This window comes from Balaenoptera physalus, assembly GCF_965194825.1.
Source record: "Balaenoptera physalus genome assembly, chromosome: 19".
NCBI lineage: Eukaryota > Metazoa > Chordata > Mammalia > Artiodactyla > Balaenopteridae > Balaenoptera > Balaenoptera physalus.
The window spans coordinates 58544361-58560310 of NC_138900.1; the positions used below are offsets into that span (position 1 = coordinate 58544361).

Genomic DNA, 15950 nt, shown 5'->3' on the forward strand with positions numbered 1-15950 from the left:
CTGGGAAGCCCCATCCGCGCGTCCGTGTTGTTCAGGGTCTGCCAGTGCCTGGAACCCACCTGTCTTCCCTTCTTCCCTGCCTTCCCTTCTCCAACTTGCAGCTTCTCCTCCTCCTATAAGATTCAATTCTAGTGTAAGCCACTGACTCCCTCCCACCAAAAAAAAAAAAAAATGTTCCCCAGTCACCCATTCTTTATGTTCCTTACGTGGATTTCCATTTTGTACTTACCTCATTGTATTATGATTATCTATTTGTGTATTGTGTTCCCCCACTGGACTAGAGAGTTGGGATAGTCTAATACAGCTTTGTGTTTCCAGCATGAAGCAAGCAAAAAAAGAAAGGAAAAAGAAAGAAGGAAGGAGGGAGGGAGGGAAGGAAGGAAGAAAGAAGAAGAAAGGAAGGAAGGAAGGAAGGAGGAACAACTTGATCAGTGTTTGTTCCATGATTGTGTGAATGGCTCACTAATTAAATGAACAAACAAATGAATGAGTCAAGATCTGGCCCAAAGCTGGCATGTAGCTTTTTCTACTTGGGGCTCATGCAAGAAGGTTCTCATCCTGGCCTGTTTCATAGTGTCCTTGGGGCCACTACAGGGCTGGTGGTTAGAACGTGCAGGAGGAAAGTCAGGGCTCTCATGTCGTCTAGATTAAAGATGTGTCACCTACAGTTTTACAGATGAGAGATGCTGCCATGGAAAGAGGGGCAGGGATTAATCCAGACAGAAATGTGCAGATCATCTTGGTCAGGAGGAAACAGGCTATTGGAACCACTGGAGCTTCTGTGCGGGATCTTAGCGGAAATAGCGTCATTGTCTCCAACACTGGTGACTGACGTTCGCAGACAAAGACACTGGTTCTCAGACTGGAACATGCGCCAGGGTCCCCTGGAGGGCTTGTTAGAACACCTCTTCCTGGGCTTCACCTACAGAGTTTCTGATTCCAGAACTTCTAGAGTAGGACCCAAGGATCTGCATTTTTAGGAATTTCCCAGATGGTGTGGATGATGCTTGTCTGGGAATCACACTGGATTAAGGGCTCTGCTAATTTCAGCTCGAGAATATCTGACTCCTGGGATAAGGTTTCTGCCACCCGCAGCTTCTTTTGGTCATCCGTAGGGCAGCATCTTACTTTCTGAGTTTGAAAAACACCACAGTGATTTTAGTAAAATGCTTTTGCCATCATTGCTTTTAAAGTAGCCCTCTGAAGTGAGAAAACCAGAAGTAAGATTTGTTTATTGAGATAATTTGTTGTAAATATGAGTTCTGCATCACATTTGGAAAACACGAAAAGCCCCACTTGGAACTCATTTTGTTCAGTCTACCTGTACTGTTCAGTGTTTTCTACATAAATTGGATGTACCTGCTGCCACTGTTGGTTTTGCAGTAATAATACTTTTCTATGTTAAAAAGAAAAAATCCTGAAATGAAAACGTAACTTAGTCTTATTGTAATCTCGCCTTGCCTTTTTTGCATGGATCATTTGTTTGTGAACTGGTTATTTCAGGAAGGGCTCAAAGGTAATTTCATGGTTTATAGCATTTATATTGGCGCCTTTAATGAGCAAAACATATTGTTTTCTAATACACGAAGCGAGGAGTTCACATATATATATTATTTTCATTTCCTAATATTACATGTATATCAAGTTTAAGACATTGAGAACAACCATGTAAAGAAATTATACTTCTGTACACAGGGGAAATATGCAAGTTTTGTGATGCAAAAACAAAACAAAACAAAAAAAACATTTGCAGGCTTATGAGATGATTTTATTTCTAATGCATCCAAATGATAGCAGGGAGCTGCTCTTGTGTTTGTGCCTCATATAGCAATTCATATCTAAAAATATGGTAACATATGGCTTTGTTATTATTTAGTTTAGGAATTTATGCATCTGCAGGAGTTTTGAGAGCTCTGGGTCTCATTCAGATGTTGTACACAGCAACTAAACAAGATAAGCTGGAGCGGGGAGTTCCTCAGCCCCAGGTTATTAAGATTTGACCAGTTCACTTTTTTTTGTTGTTGTTGGTGGTGGTGTTTATTAAACTCAAGAACTTTTTTTTTTTTTGCAGATAGGCTAATGGTTCTCTTCCCTCTTTCTTATTATGTTTTCGAAGGCTGAATTGGTGAAATCTTTGGGCCCAATAAAAATATGGCCTGGATTGGAAAAGGGTACAAGCTTCTTTTTCTAGGCCCGGAGTGAGGTGGCTCTTTAGCCTCCTGGTTCATTTGATGTCCTGGGGAGTCCTTGACACCCATACAGTCCCAATCACAAGACCTTTCCCTCCCATCCAGATGGTGTTTGTTTTACAGCTCCCGCACAGAGCCTACAGCTGTGTAAACCTGGGAGGGGTTTCTGCACAGCTTTGATCTTTGCATGGACCAGCAGTTGCCCTCAGTCCCTGAACCCTGTTCCACGGCCCCTGTATCTCTTGGGTTTTTCCATTTTCTGCTAATTATGGCGTTGAGTGGGGAGCCTTCCAGCAGCATCCCCCGAGACCTTGGGTGGAGAATTTGGAAGAAGCACCTTAAGCCTGTTGTTTGTAGGACCGTATTAAGAAGTGATTTTCATTTGATGCCAAAAGATATGCCATTTAGTTTCCTCCTAAGAGGCGATCTGACACTTTCAAGAAGACGGAGAGAGTCTGAGGAACTTGAACATGTTATGGACTGAATGAATGTTTACGGAACAAGTGCAGTGTGGGTGTTTTTTTTTTTTTTTTAAGCTCCTGGAAAGTTCAGTCTTTCCATAAACCGTGGCCTGATACCTCTGTCGGAGGTAGGCTTTTGGGCTGGTGCAGCATGGCATTATTTTTCATTTAATGAACCGGGTGCCTCTTTGTGGGGCATACAGAAGTTACGGCTCCTGTGCCTACAGTCTGGTCCGTGTTTTAAAGGCTTCACGCAAGGAAGGCACGGGGATTCTGGAGAAGGAGCCATCGTTCCAGATGGGCTGATCATAAATGGTTTACAGGGCTGGGCCATGATGCCTAGACAGTATGTTGAGCTCAGAGATGAGACGAGGTCTTTCCAGGCAGAAAGAACAACACAGAAGGCCACATATGGCAGAGCAGAGAATACTCTGGGGTCTGCAGATTCAGATCCACTTGGGTTTGAATCCTGGCTCTGTCGTTTACTGTCTGTGTGATCTGGGGCCATTTGCTTGATCTTAATGCATCTCAGTTTTCTCACCCATCAAAGGGGATTAGTAATAGTCTCTTCTGGGGACTTCCCTGGCGGTCCAGTGGTTAAGCCTCCAGCACTTCTGCTTCAGGGGGCACGGGTTCCATCCCTGGTCAGGGAAATAACATCTCACATGCTGTGAGACATGGCCCCCAGGGGAAAAAAAAATAGTCTCTTCTTCTGAGATTGTGAGAATTAAATAAGACAGTGTATGTCAGTTGTTTAACACGTCCCTGGGACGTAGTCTGTTGTCACAGACTTGCTGGCTGTTTAGTTGCAGCACGCAGACTCCTTAGTTGTGGCATGCGAACTCTTAGTTGTGGCATGCATGTGGGATCTAGTTCCCTGACCAGGGATCGAACCTGTGCCCCCTGCATTGGGAGCATGGAGTCTAAACCACTGTGCCACAAGGGAAGTCCCAACTGTTCTTCTTCTAACCCTCATATTCTTCCTCCTCCTCCTCCACCTTTTGATAAAGGTGTGCACCAGAAAAGATGAGTTGTGTCACTGTCAGCATTCTGGTGTGACAGGAGCCTAGGAGGTAGGTGGGAGAATATTCTGAGATTTGGCTGACTAGTGAGCCTTTAGTATCTGGGGGTAGGTGGAGCTATATCCTTTTCAGCATCCCCAGAACCCAGGAGAATGAGTCTCTGAAAGAAAGGCCCTTGCCTGGAGGATTTTGAATGCCAGGGTGAAGCTCAGTTGGTGACACACAGTGGCACAGTTGAGTGAAAGCAGACACTGCCTTCTTGTTCTGTAATCCCAGGAATGAGCTCTTCTTCCTTTGGGGGCCCTGCACCTTCTCACCTTCAGAGCCTTAGGTATACACATGACCTTGATCGCTTGAATATAGTGAATCCTGATTGCCTACATTTATTAGGAAACACAGCTGAGAACAAAGAATAATTGGACCTGAAAGTACAAACCAGCACACAGAATCAGTTCATGGCGTTGCTCTGGTTTCTTCCATATCTGTTGAGCTGTGGCTGAAAATCCCTTTTCTTATCAAGCAGGCCGTCCTTGTTGCCATCGAAGAACGTGGGCCAAGACTTGGGTCACATGGTCTCAACTGCTGTGTGGCGAGATTTGGTGGGAACACAGAGTCCAAGAGAGAGAGTGTAAAAGTCCCGGCCACTGTATCGCTTCATCTATAGGGCTGCCTCTGAGGGAAACTGTGAAATCCAGATGGTACCATCCCTTATAAAAGGCAGTGCTTAAAACAGAAGGAACTGGGTAGAAATTAGGAGACAGCTTAATTCTTTTCTAGCAGTAATCATGAAGTCTGTTCAATTTTCTATTCTTTTGAAAAAGTAATTTAATCCTCAAGAAAGTATATACATATCGGAATAATTTCCTGGGTAGGCTTCCTAACTTTCCTTTTTTCCTTTCGACATCCCTAAATAGTTCTTCGTGCAATGGCATGCATAGCGGCTCAACTTTTTCAGGAAATGATTCATTACATTATAATTTCAATTCACTAACCGTTTTCAGCCATGCGATAAATTTAAATCCTTTACTATCAAGATAACATTTTTTCTCCTGTCACTGAGATATAATGATTGGAAACCATTTTTAGAAGTTGACCCTTTGGGGGACAGCTCTTAGGGATTTGTCCTTTATACCAGCACATAACTTGTAGAGTGTCAGTATTTCCAGGGCAGGGGCCCTGGGCTGCAGATCTGTGTGTTTTTTCAAGTGCCCAGGAAAATGCCCTTTACAGTAAGTGTGGTGAAGAGTCTGTTGGGTGAATGGGAAAGAGGAGAATGTGTATTTGAAGTATGTGGTTCTGAGAAAACCACATCATTTCCAAATAACGAAGGGTGAATGATAATGCCATCACTAAGGCATCCTTTACCCTCCTGAAAATCGGCTATGAATCAGGCAAGGCCAATCAACTCCGTGGTGCTGTACATTGTAGAGAGGAACCCTGGGATCCATGAGGTCCCTTGAGCTGTGGCTAACTTGTTTGGTGATTGTGGGGGAGCCTCTGAGCCTCAGTTTCCTCATCAGTCAGTTGTAGGAATGGGTTTAGTGTTCTAGGCATGTCCTGAAAAAGACCCTCAAGCTGGGATCTCAACAGTCAGACCCTCTTCTCTATAATATTAATTGGAGTAACTCTCACTTTATCCCCACTTGTGACATGGGACTCTTTGTAAGACATACTTTAAAAAGTGTGATTTTTAAAAAGGTTAATTAAAACACTGAAATTCTGAAAGTAACAGGTTTCTTAACTTTTTGTTGTAAAAATTATTGAGCATACAGAAAATTCAAACAACACTTCAGTAGTACGGTGAATTAGCGCATGCCCACCATCTAGAATCAATAATTGCTAATGTCTTAACGTGTTTCCGTCCAGCCATCTTTTCATCCATCCATCCACCCACCCATCCATTCATCCATCCACCCACCTATTTATCCAACCACCTATTCATCCATCCATCCGCCCATCCATTCATTCATTCATTTATCCATCCATCCATCCATCTGTCCATCCATCCATCCATCCGTCCATCCATCCATATATGTAAGTTGCAGACATTGACACTCTTTACAGTTAAGTACCTTGGCAGGCATCTCCTAAAACTAAAGACCTTGTTCTACATAATCACGTTTATCAATGTTATCATGTCTACGGAATTGATGATAATTCACTAACATAAAAGAATGTACCGTCTCTAACCAGATTCACCCAGTTACCCTCAGAATGTCTTTCATAGCTTTTGGTTTTCAGTCAGTCTGCGGTCAGTCGAGGTTCACACATGACATTTGTATTGTATTTTTTGGTCTGCTTTAATAGAGGGGGTTGTTTTGGGGGGTTTGGTTCCTGTCCAGTTACTGTGGATACTGTCAGTTTCCTTTACCAGCTAGCAAGGCTTTTCTTTAATTTTCAGCACTTTTATGTTATCAAGGAAACTTAATTTCTCATACATCTTGTTGCACTTCTGTGAATCTGGTTTCGACTTCCAGCCCGGCTAAGACTGACGGTGGGAAGGACTTCCTTTGATGAGACTTGGGAGGAGGAAAAAAAATCTGTTAATTAGGACTGTGAGGGTGCCCTGTGTTTATCTCAGGCAGAAGAAGGCTCCCCAGGGCTCTGTGCCACAGCCAGTTAAGACAAAAAACAAAAAACTGTGGGAAGGCAGATACAAGTCTCAGGTTAAGAAACCAAACCCTCCAAGACCTCAGGGCTCTTTGCCTATAATTAGAACGCAAGAAGGAGTGGTGTAGATCGGGACTGCCTCTTGTCGCTGCCTGCTCACCTGGGGAATAGGGGGCCCCGGATGACAGACTCCCCCTGGCCTCACGAGTGCGGTGCAGCGTGTTAGAATGGAGCCCTTCCTCTCCCTCCTTCGGGGGTATTTGGCATAGCTTAGGTCACAGTGTGGAGGCTGATCTGCCCACAAATTGGTTCATGCGTCAGAGTAACTTACTCTAAAATTAGATGAGGTTTTCGAGTGGGTTTATCATTCTCCCCAGGTCATGAAAGTTGACAGGCCAGTATATCACTGAGGAAAGTCTGCGGACCAGCCTGCAGCTCCCAGATTTTCCTCCTGCCTCTCTGCCTCCCCTTTTCACACTTGTCTTGGCCCAGACCAGGGACCAGCCGTGGCTTTGGATGTGACTTCTGGAGGAGAAAACTCAGTGTCCTGCTCCTCTGCATCAGTAGACATGACCTGCTGGCAGACGTGTTTTGTTTTGCTCACACAGTGACTTTAAAAAATGGCCGAGGGGCTTCCCTGGTGGCTCAGTGGTTAAGAATCCGCCTGCCAGGCTTCCCTGGTGGCGCAGTGGTTGAGAATCTGCCTGCCAATGCAGGGGAGATGGGTTCGAGCCCTGGTCTGGGAAGATCCCACATGCCGCGGAGCAACTAAGCCCGTGAGCCACAACTACTGAGCCTGCGCGTCTGGAGCCTGTGCTCCGCAACAAGAGAGGCCGCGACAGTGAGAGGCCCGCGCACCGCGATGAAAAGTGGCCCCCGCTCGCCACAGCTGGAGAAAGCCCTCGCACAGAAACGAAGACCCAACACAGCCAAAAATAAATATAAAAAAAAAAAAAAAAAAAAAAGAATCCGCCTGCCAATGCAGGGGACACGGGTTTGAGCCCTGGTCCAGGAAGATCCCACATGCCGCGGAGCAACTAAGCCCGTGCGCCACAACTACCGAGCCTGTGCTCTAGAGCCCACGAGCCACAACTGCTGAGCCTGCGTGCCACAACTACTGAAGCCCGTGTGCCTAGAGCCCGTGCTCCGCAACAAGAGAAGCCACTGCAGTGAGAATCCCGCGCACCGCAACAAAGAGTAACCCCCGCTTGCCGCAACTAGAGAAAGCCCGCATGCAGCAACAAAGACCCAACGCAGCCAAAAATAAATAAATAAAATTAATTAATTTTTAAAAATGGCCAAGATACATATACAAATTGGGAGATGTCATGTAAAAAGCTGGCGTTCCCATTAGATTTAAAAATTGGAGGAGGAGACAACAATTAGCTGGAGCTGAGTAAAGACAACCGAAGGGCGTGTGGTTTCTTGTTTTCCGTCATCTCCACTACTCCCCAGTGTTTCCCTTCCCAATTTAAGCAGCTTTATTCATTCATTCTTCTGTCCTCCAGCCTGCTTTCTCAGTACTGGGGAAGGGGGAGCCTTGAGCCCTCTGGCTGGGCCACTTAGAAGTGAAATGAGCATCTGAGAAAAAGTGACCGGCAGTATGGAGGAAAAAGCTGTGGAGTCTTCTGAATGGTGGCAGGGATATTTCAAATTTTTTCCTCCCAAGTTCCCTCTGGAAGAAAGAGCCCAGTTCCCATGAATTGATCACACGTCTCTACCTAATTCAAGTTCCCGTCATCATGAAACGGAACAAGCCTGTGGGTCTTCCATGGCGCTCAAGCATATGAGCACTTTTGTTTAATTTTAAGGATGAAAAGTCTCTCTCTTGTTTTTGGTAATGATACAGTGGCAGAATGTCACCCACCCACCACTTGGGTGTCCGAGAAGAGCTGTGGGTGCAGACAGCCCACATTAAACAATCGGCCCTTGAGGGTTGATGGTTCAAGTTCGTTTGAAATGAGAAATTGCCAGTGACCTGAAACCCATCATTATTAACCTTGTGGCAAAGCATCGCCATAACCAGTAGCCAACTCTCATTTTTTATTTTCTTTTTTCTTTTCGGTTGGAAGAAAGGCTCATTGATGAAAGTTGGCTCAGTTCTTTTTGTTTAAGTTAAGTGGTCGGACCACCAAGAAGAATGACTTTCCTTTGATTGGGAACAGGTCTTAATCCAGATGTGCTTCACATGACCAGTCGACTTTGGCTGGTACATCCCACAGTTGATTCGAGCTGTGTTTATATATAGACAGCTGCCCACATTTGGAGAAGCATCTGTGTGTCACCGCCTAAGTCTTCTCTAGGAATTACCTTTTAGTAATATATGATATTGTAGCTCAGGTGCTTTTGTAATGAACAGATGGCTTCTTCTTCCTTCATCCAAAAATGGAACAAGTGACACAAAGAAAATGTGAGATAGGAAAGATTTGGGGAGGTGCAGTATAGAATAATAATATCCATGGTATCCCTGGACATTTTATGGTAGAAGATTCTGGAAGGGTGAGCCCAGCTGTTTCCAGCTAAGTCTCCAGTGGTTGTTATGTGTTGGCTGGTCAAGCGATCAGGGTCCCACTGGAGATTTTCTTTCCCCTGTGGCAGTAGCTCTTTTAGCATCCTGTCTTATGGCACCCACAGAAGTTCCCAGAGTTATGTGAGAGTCCATCGGGCATTCTTCCCAAAGACCGGCCCCTGTGTAGCCTCAGCTATTTATCCATTTATAATGTCTTTTCAGTGTATTTGTTGGGCTTGCTTCATTTGTGACCAGAGGGTACATTTCTTACTGCACATCAAAGAGTCTAGAAATGTGAACCCCACTTCTTCCCACAGTTCCTGGGGAACCCCACTTATTCCCACAGCTCCTGGGGAACCCCACTTATTCCCACAGTTCCTGGGAACCCCATTTCTTCCCACAATTCCTGGAGAACCCCACTTCTTTCCGCAGTTCCAGGGGAGCCCTGATTCTTCCCACAATTCCCGGGGAGCCCCATTTCATCCCAAAGTTCCTGAGGAGCCCCACTTCTTCCCACAGTTCCCAGGGAGCCCCGTTTCTTCCCATAATTCCTGGGGAACCCCACCTCTTCCCACAGTTCCCAGGGAGCCCCATTTCGTCCCACAGTTCCAGGGGAATCCCACTTGTGTGGTGTTTTGTGTGGTCTTTTGAGTAGCCCACTCTTTTCTTCATTTTAGGCTTCTAGGTGTTATCTCTTTTTTTTAAAAAAAAAGATTGACGTTTCATTCATTCATTCATTCATTCATTCATTTATGGATGGATGGATGGATGGCTGTGTTGGGTCTTCGTTTCTGTGCGAGGGCTTTCTCTAGTTGCGGCAAGTGGGGGCCACTCTTCATCGCGGTGCGCGGGCCTCTCACTATCGCGGCCTCTCTTGCTGCGGAGCACAGGCTCCAGACGCGCAGGCTCAGTAGTTGTGGCTCACGGGCCTAGTTGCTCTGCGGCATGTGGGATCTTCCCAGACCAGGGCTCGAACCCGTGTCCCCTGCATTGGCAGGCAGACTCTCAACCACTGCGCCACCAGGGAAGCCCAAGGTGTTCTCTCTTTCATGACCCATTTCCAACCTCCTTGTTTTCTTCTTCAGAGTTTCCTGTGACAGCTCTCCAAAAACCTTTGTCAGATAACGGTAAGAATTCATCAGTAACTTTAACTTTTTGATCCTGTACCATTATCTTTTCCTCATTGTGATTTATATGCTATGACTGCTTTATAGGACGTGATTCACCAAGAGCTTAGGCAGAGTCTGTTAGAAAAGGTATCTTTTTACGATCCTGGTTCACTGCTGCCCGTTCATTGCTAGCACAATGCCTGGTCTTCAATAAATAAATGGAGGACTCTGGTGGGCCCCCAAAGATACCCAGGTCCTAGTCCCTGGAACCTGTGAATGTGACTTTACATGGCAAAAAGGACTTTGTCAGTGTGGTCAAATGAAGGGTCTTGAGAAGGGACATCATCCTGGGTTACCTAGGTGGGCCCTAAGCGTTCTTTTTAGTATTCCTGTAGGAGGGAGGCAGAGGGAAATTTGACCACAGAGGAAGAAGGTAGCTGGGTGACAATGGAAGCAGGGAGCAAAGGTGATGCAGCTGTGAACCAAGGAATGCAGGTGGCCTCCAGAAACTGGGAGAGGGAAGTAGCAGATTCTCCCCTGGGGCTTCCAGAAGGAAGCAGCCCTGTTGCTGCCTTGATTTTAGCTCAGTGAGACCGACTTTGGACTTTTGACCTCCAGAACTGTAAGAGAATAAGTTTGTGTTATTTTAAGGCTTAAGTTTAGGGTTATTTATGACAGCAGCAAAAAGAAACTAATACAAGTGCAAGTGCTAAGGCTAAAGGCAGGCAGGATTCCCCTGGCCCTCAACTTTCCTCTTCATGAGAAATCTTGCTGATGGTTTGCTTTCTTGCCCTCCTGCTCCTTTTACTGAACACATACTTACTGGATGTCTCTAATGTTAGAGGTTGTACAGGTGGCACCTAAAAAAAAAAAAAAAAAAATCTCCATTTGAGTTAGCAAAATTCAGATTGTGGTCAAGTACCGTGACCCTAAGGCTTCAGAACCGAAACCAGATCCCATATTTTGTGTCCCGTCTGTGCCGCTGATGGACGGAAGGGAGCTTAAGTGCGTCCTGTACTGACTGGGGTTCACCTTCCTGCAGTGCCTGCATCAGGAAGGGCTTGGCCTGGACGCCAGCTTTCCCAACCAGGCCTTCATCTCTCTCTTGTTACAAGGGACTTAGAGGTAGGCTGTTCAGTTGGGAACCCATCACGTCTGTGATGCCATCAGGAGCTGGAACTGCTGTGGTCTCTCCCCTCAGCCATTCTCTTTTTTTTTTTTTTTTTTTCTTTTAATTTGTTATTTTAATTTATTTTTGGCTGCGTTGGGCCTTCGTTGCTGTGTGCGGGCTTTCTCTAGTTGCGGCGAGCGGGGGCTACTCTTCATTGCGGTGCATGGCTTCTCATTGCGGTGGCTTCTCTTGTTGAGCACGGGCTCTAGGCGTGTGGGCTTCAGTAGTTGTGGCACACAGGCTCAGTAGTTGTGGCGTACGGGCTTAGTTGCTCTGCGGCGTGTGGGATCTTCCTGGACCAGGGCTCGAACCCGTGTCCCCTGCATTGGCAGGCGGATTCTTAACCACTGCACCACCAGGGAACCGCCCCCCCCCCCCCCCAGACCACAGCCATTCTTAACATGCGGCCGCTCAGCCTCCAGGCATCACATCTGCTTCCTTAACAAGAAGAAGGGGGGCAGGCAAGAAGCGCACGGCAGCGTGTCCATCACACGGTCACCCATAGCTACAAGGGAGTCTGAAAAAGTGATTGTCTTTACTGGGTACGTGGCTACTCAGAACTAAACTGGGGTGCTGTTAACAAAGAGGGCAGGGAGTGATCAGAGAGGGGCACGCAGCAGCGTCTGCCTCGGTGGTTGTGAACAAGGTCGCCAGAGTCGGGCAGATGCCGTGGATTTGAATTCTGGGTCCACTCCTTGGACCATGGCATAACTCTTCTCAGTCTGAATGTTCCCCTGTGTAAAATGGGGATAATAATTGGACTTAGGATAGGATTGTTGAAAGGATTAAATGAGGTCAGATGTGTGCGATGCTTAGACCGGCATCAGTCAGCGTTCAGTGACTGTCAGAGCTGTGAGCATTGTGGTGGTTGTCGCTGTTTTCTCATCCTCCCTCCCGTCTTTCTCCTTTAGCTCTTCTTCGTCCATTGTCACCATCACCATCACCATCACCATCACCATCGCCATCGCCATCCATAGCTCCTCCCTCACCCCACCATGATACACTGATTGGTGGGTTTTTTTTTTTTTTTTTGTGATCACATATCCAAAAGTAATACAGCATCTCCCGTAAGAACACTTCACTTACTGTGTTTCCATCTACTCGTTAATTTCCTTAAGCTACACCGAAATCTTTGCTGCCTTTTCTGGCAAAGGGTCCTTTGGGCTCTGCGCACACCACATGGCAGGAATCTGTGCACATTCTCACACATGCACACTAGCACACAGGATGTTTGTTGATCAAATGAATTAATTTTTCACTGAATAACAAACACAAGCTGAGTATATTCCTCGTGGAGCTGATTTGTTTTCCCGTCTGAGAGCAAGGCCACATCTCCAGATTGATGGCTTTGGCTGTATATCAGAAGGACTTGCCATCGCAGCTGATAAGTGGACCCGAATCTGTAACAACAGTAGCGGTGATCGTGATGCTGCAGCCACCCCAGCCCCTGCCCCCAGCAAGTACAGGGTGCAGTCTGCATGCTGGTCACGGCGGAATAGCCATGCCTCACCTCATTGCGTTGGGCATTTCTCTGGGATGGGGTTTGCATGTGTTAACCTTGGTCTTGGGTCTTGGCCTCCACCAGTGAGGGTAGGGCTGGTGAGAACAGAGTTTTTCTCTCCCTCGCCTGCTCTGACATCCCTCTCAGCTCATCCCCACCCCTTTCCAATGTTTTAGCCCCTGAGAGAACCCAGTAAAATTTCCAGAGAGGAATGAATCTCACTAGTGGAGACCAGGAACCCCCTCTGAGGGCAGGGGCACCCCGTTGACAGTATGAACAAGAGCCAGGTGGGCGTGGCATCAGAGTGGACACTCAGGAAGCCCCCGAGAGATGGACCTTGAGTGTGGCAAAGTGCCAGCTGCCTGCGTGGGGTTTGAGGAGGATTTCAAACACCTGGGGCTCTAAAAGTCTGAACTAATTTGTGATTTGCGGGCTGTCTCCCAGAAGACTTGGGAAGCAGATACAAGACTTGTGAAAGATGCCAGATGACCTGAGGGTTAGCAAAACAGGAGGAAAAGGTGTGGTGTGAGCACTTCTGGCAGCTTTGTTGGCGTTCATGGACCGGTTGTTTTGCTATCGATCACGCTCCCTGTATGTCTTAAGCTAATTTTTTTTTTATGGTAATACAAGGCCCAACATGTATAAACAGATTCCCTTCTTGATCTTCTAAGCGATGAACACTTAACAGATTCAGGCTTGGAGAACTCAGTTCCGACCCCAAGTTCCATAACGGGGGGACTTATAACTGGAAGGGAGACAGGAGGTATGTGAAAGACCCTCAAACTGTTGCTTCCCCGCAGGGGCGCCAGCAGACACTGGGCTCCCTCTGTGTGGGCCTGGTGGGCTGCTTTTCTTCCTCGTGAGAGGGTGTTAGCTGCAGGATGCCTGGAACTGCTGAAAGAATCTGCATGCATTGTGACCCGGGCACACACATATGGAAGGAAACGCAGACCAGGGGACCTAGGAAGTGCACACCCAGCTTCTTGTATATATATTATTATTATTATCCCTGCAGGGGGCGGGCATGTGGAAAAGGGCCAGGACTGAGAGCCACGGGGGCCTTTAGCCTTGTTCATGATGCTTAAATGTTTTTTGGTTTTGGGTTTTTTTTTTAAATAGGGGCTTCCCTCCCTCCCTCGCTCCCTCCCTCCCTCCCTCCCTCCCTCCCTCCCTCCCTCCCTCCCTCGCTCCCTCCCTCCCTCCCTCGCTCCCTCCCTCGCTCCTGCTGTGCCGGGTCTTAGTTGCAGCATGCAGGATCTTTAGTTGCAGCATGCAGACTCTTACTTACGCATGAGGGACCTGGTTCCCCGACCAGGGATTGAACCCAGGCCCCCTGCATTGGGAGCGTGGGGTCTTACCCACTGGACCGCCAGGGAAGTCCCAATGCTTAGGTGACTTTAAAGGGGGAATTGTGCTCATGTATGGCTTATGTAATAAAAATTATTTTTAACGAGTAGCCTGGGGTGGGTATTAGTTTTCTATGGCTGCCATAATAAATTTCCTTAAACTTAATGACCTCAAACAACACAGATTTATTACCTTCTAGTTCTGGAGATCAGAAGACCAACACAGGTCTCCTCGGGCTGAAATCAAGGTGTTGGCGGGGCCTGTTCTTTCTGGAGGCTGCAGGGGAGAATCCGTCTCCTTGTCTTTTCCAGCTTATAGAGATTGTCCCCCTTTCTTAACTTGTGGCCCCTTCCTCCATGTGCAAGCCTGCAGCATTGGGCCAAGTCCTTCTCAGATGCCCATGTCTCTCGTTGTCTCTTCCGCCTCCTTTTCCTTTCTTAAGGCCCTTGTGATCACATTGATGTGAAGGACAATTTTTCCATGTTAAGGTCCGCAGACTAGCAGTCCTAATTCCATCTACAGTCTTCACTCCTCTTTACTAGATGAAGAATGGAAAGCACTTTGAGAAGAGTGTGTTGGGCATGTAGGTGAGACTCCTTAAATATTTACTCCCGCTGCTGCCAGCCCCTAACCACAGCCACCACGGCCATCTCCACCGTTAACGCTATTATTCTTATTTAGTAAGCCATCTCCGTTTCTTCTGTCAGCTTCCTCCCACTTTCACGGTCAGCTGGGGGCCCTCTGGGAAGTCATTCCATGCATGGGATGGGAATTCTTGCTGGCATCTGTCACAGAGAGAGACGTCCTGTTTCATCTCAATGTCTTGACCATTTCTGGGCAGTTTATTCTAGTTCTTATCCATCCATCCATCCAGTCAGCCAGCCAGCCAGCTTTCTATCCATCTATCCGTCCACCTTCATACACACCCACCCACCAATCCAGCCATTCAGCCAGCCAGCTAGCCATCCTCCCATCTATCCATCATCCCATCCATCCATCCATCATTCCATCCATCCATCCATCCATCCATCATTCCATCCATCCATCCATCATTCCAGCCATCCATCAATCATTCCATCCATCCATCATTCCATCCATCCATCATTCCATCCATCCATCATTCCATCCATCCATCCATCCATCCATCCATCCATCCATCCATCCATCCATCATTCAATCCATCCATCCATCATCCCATCCATCCATCATCCCATCCATCCATCCATCATCCCATCCATCCATCATCCCATCCATCCATCATCCCACCCATCCATCCATCCATCATCCCATCCATCCATCCATCATCCCATCCATCCATCCATCATTCCATCCATCCATCCATCATTCCATCCATCCATCATTCCATCCATCATTCCATCCATCCATCCATCCATCCATCCATCCATCCATCCATCCATCATTCCATCCATCCATCATTCCATCCATCCATCCATCCATCATTCCATCCATCCATCATTCCATCCATCCATCCATCCATCCATCCATCCATCCATCCATCCGTCTGTCCCTCCATGCATCCATTCCTCCATCCTCCCCCAACCCCAGTCTCTCTCTCTCTCTATTTCTTGGTGTCAGATGTTGTCTCTTTTCCTTCTCTCTGCTATATAAAAAGCAATTTTTCTTATGTAAGAAAGCATTAAACATGAGGCAAAAGTAGAGATTTACCTAGAAGGGCTACCTTTCTTTAAAATTTAGTACCTAACGTCATTGGGGAAATAGTACTAGAAACGTTGAGAATGAGAAGTGGAACTGTTGTTTTTTGGAAGAAAAATGTTTCACCCTGTCCTCTTAAAGATACCTTTGCAAGTTTTATACAACATGAAAATAATTATATGAAGAAGAAAAAAAATCACTTCTTAAATATGCTTATCGCACTCGGTGTGTGCTTACATGGTTTAGTGCTTGTTAATCCTTGTAGTTACTCAAGTTTCTGTTATCCCCATTTTCAGAGGAGTAACTCAGCACAAATAATACGTACACTTCCAGTACTTAAGAAAAATAGAAGTACAG

General features: G+C 46.6%; 1 protein-coding gene and 1 long non-coding RNA gene across 4 annotated transcripts in view; one reads left to right on the forward strand and one right to left on the reverse strand.

Moving 5' to 3' along the window:
* WWOX (WW domain containing oxidoreductase) overlaps positions 1-15950 on the forward strand; it is a 969100-nt gene that overhangs the window by 178608 nt on the left and 774542 nt on the right. Inside the window, exon 1 of one of the 3 annotated variants that reach the window (XM_082439108.1) lies at positions 9898-9918. The exons of the other annotated variants lie outside the window; for them this stretch is intronic. The gene's annotated coding sequence lies outside the window, so the exon portion shown is untranslated. Of the gene's footprint in view, positions 1-9897; positions 9919-15950 lie in introns of those variants that run through there. 3 annotated transcript variants of the gene reach the window in all.
* LOC309649365 overlaps positions 1-15950 on the reverse strand; it is a 634437-nt gene that overhangs the window by 161986 nt on the left and 456501 nt on the right. The gene's annotated exons all lie outside the window — the stretch shown is intronic.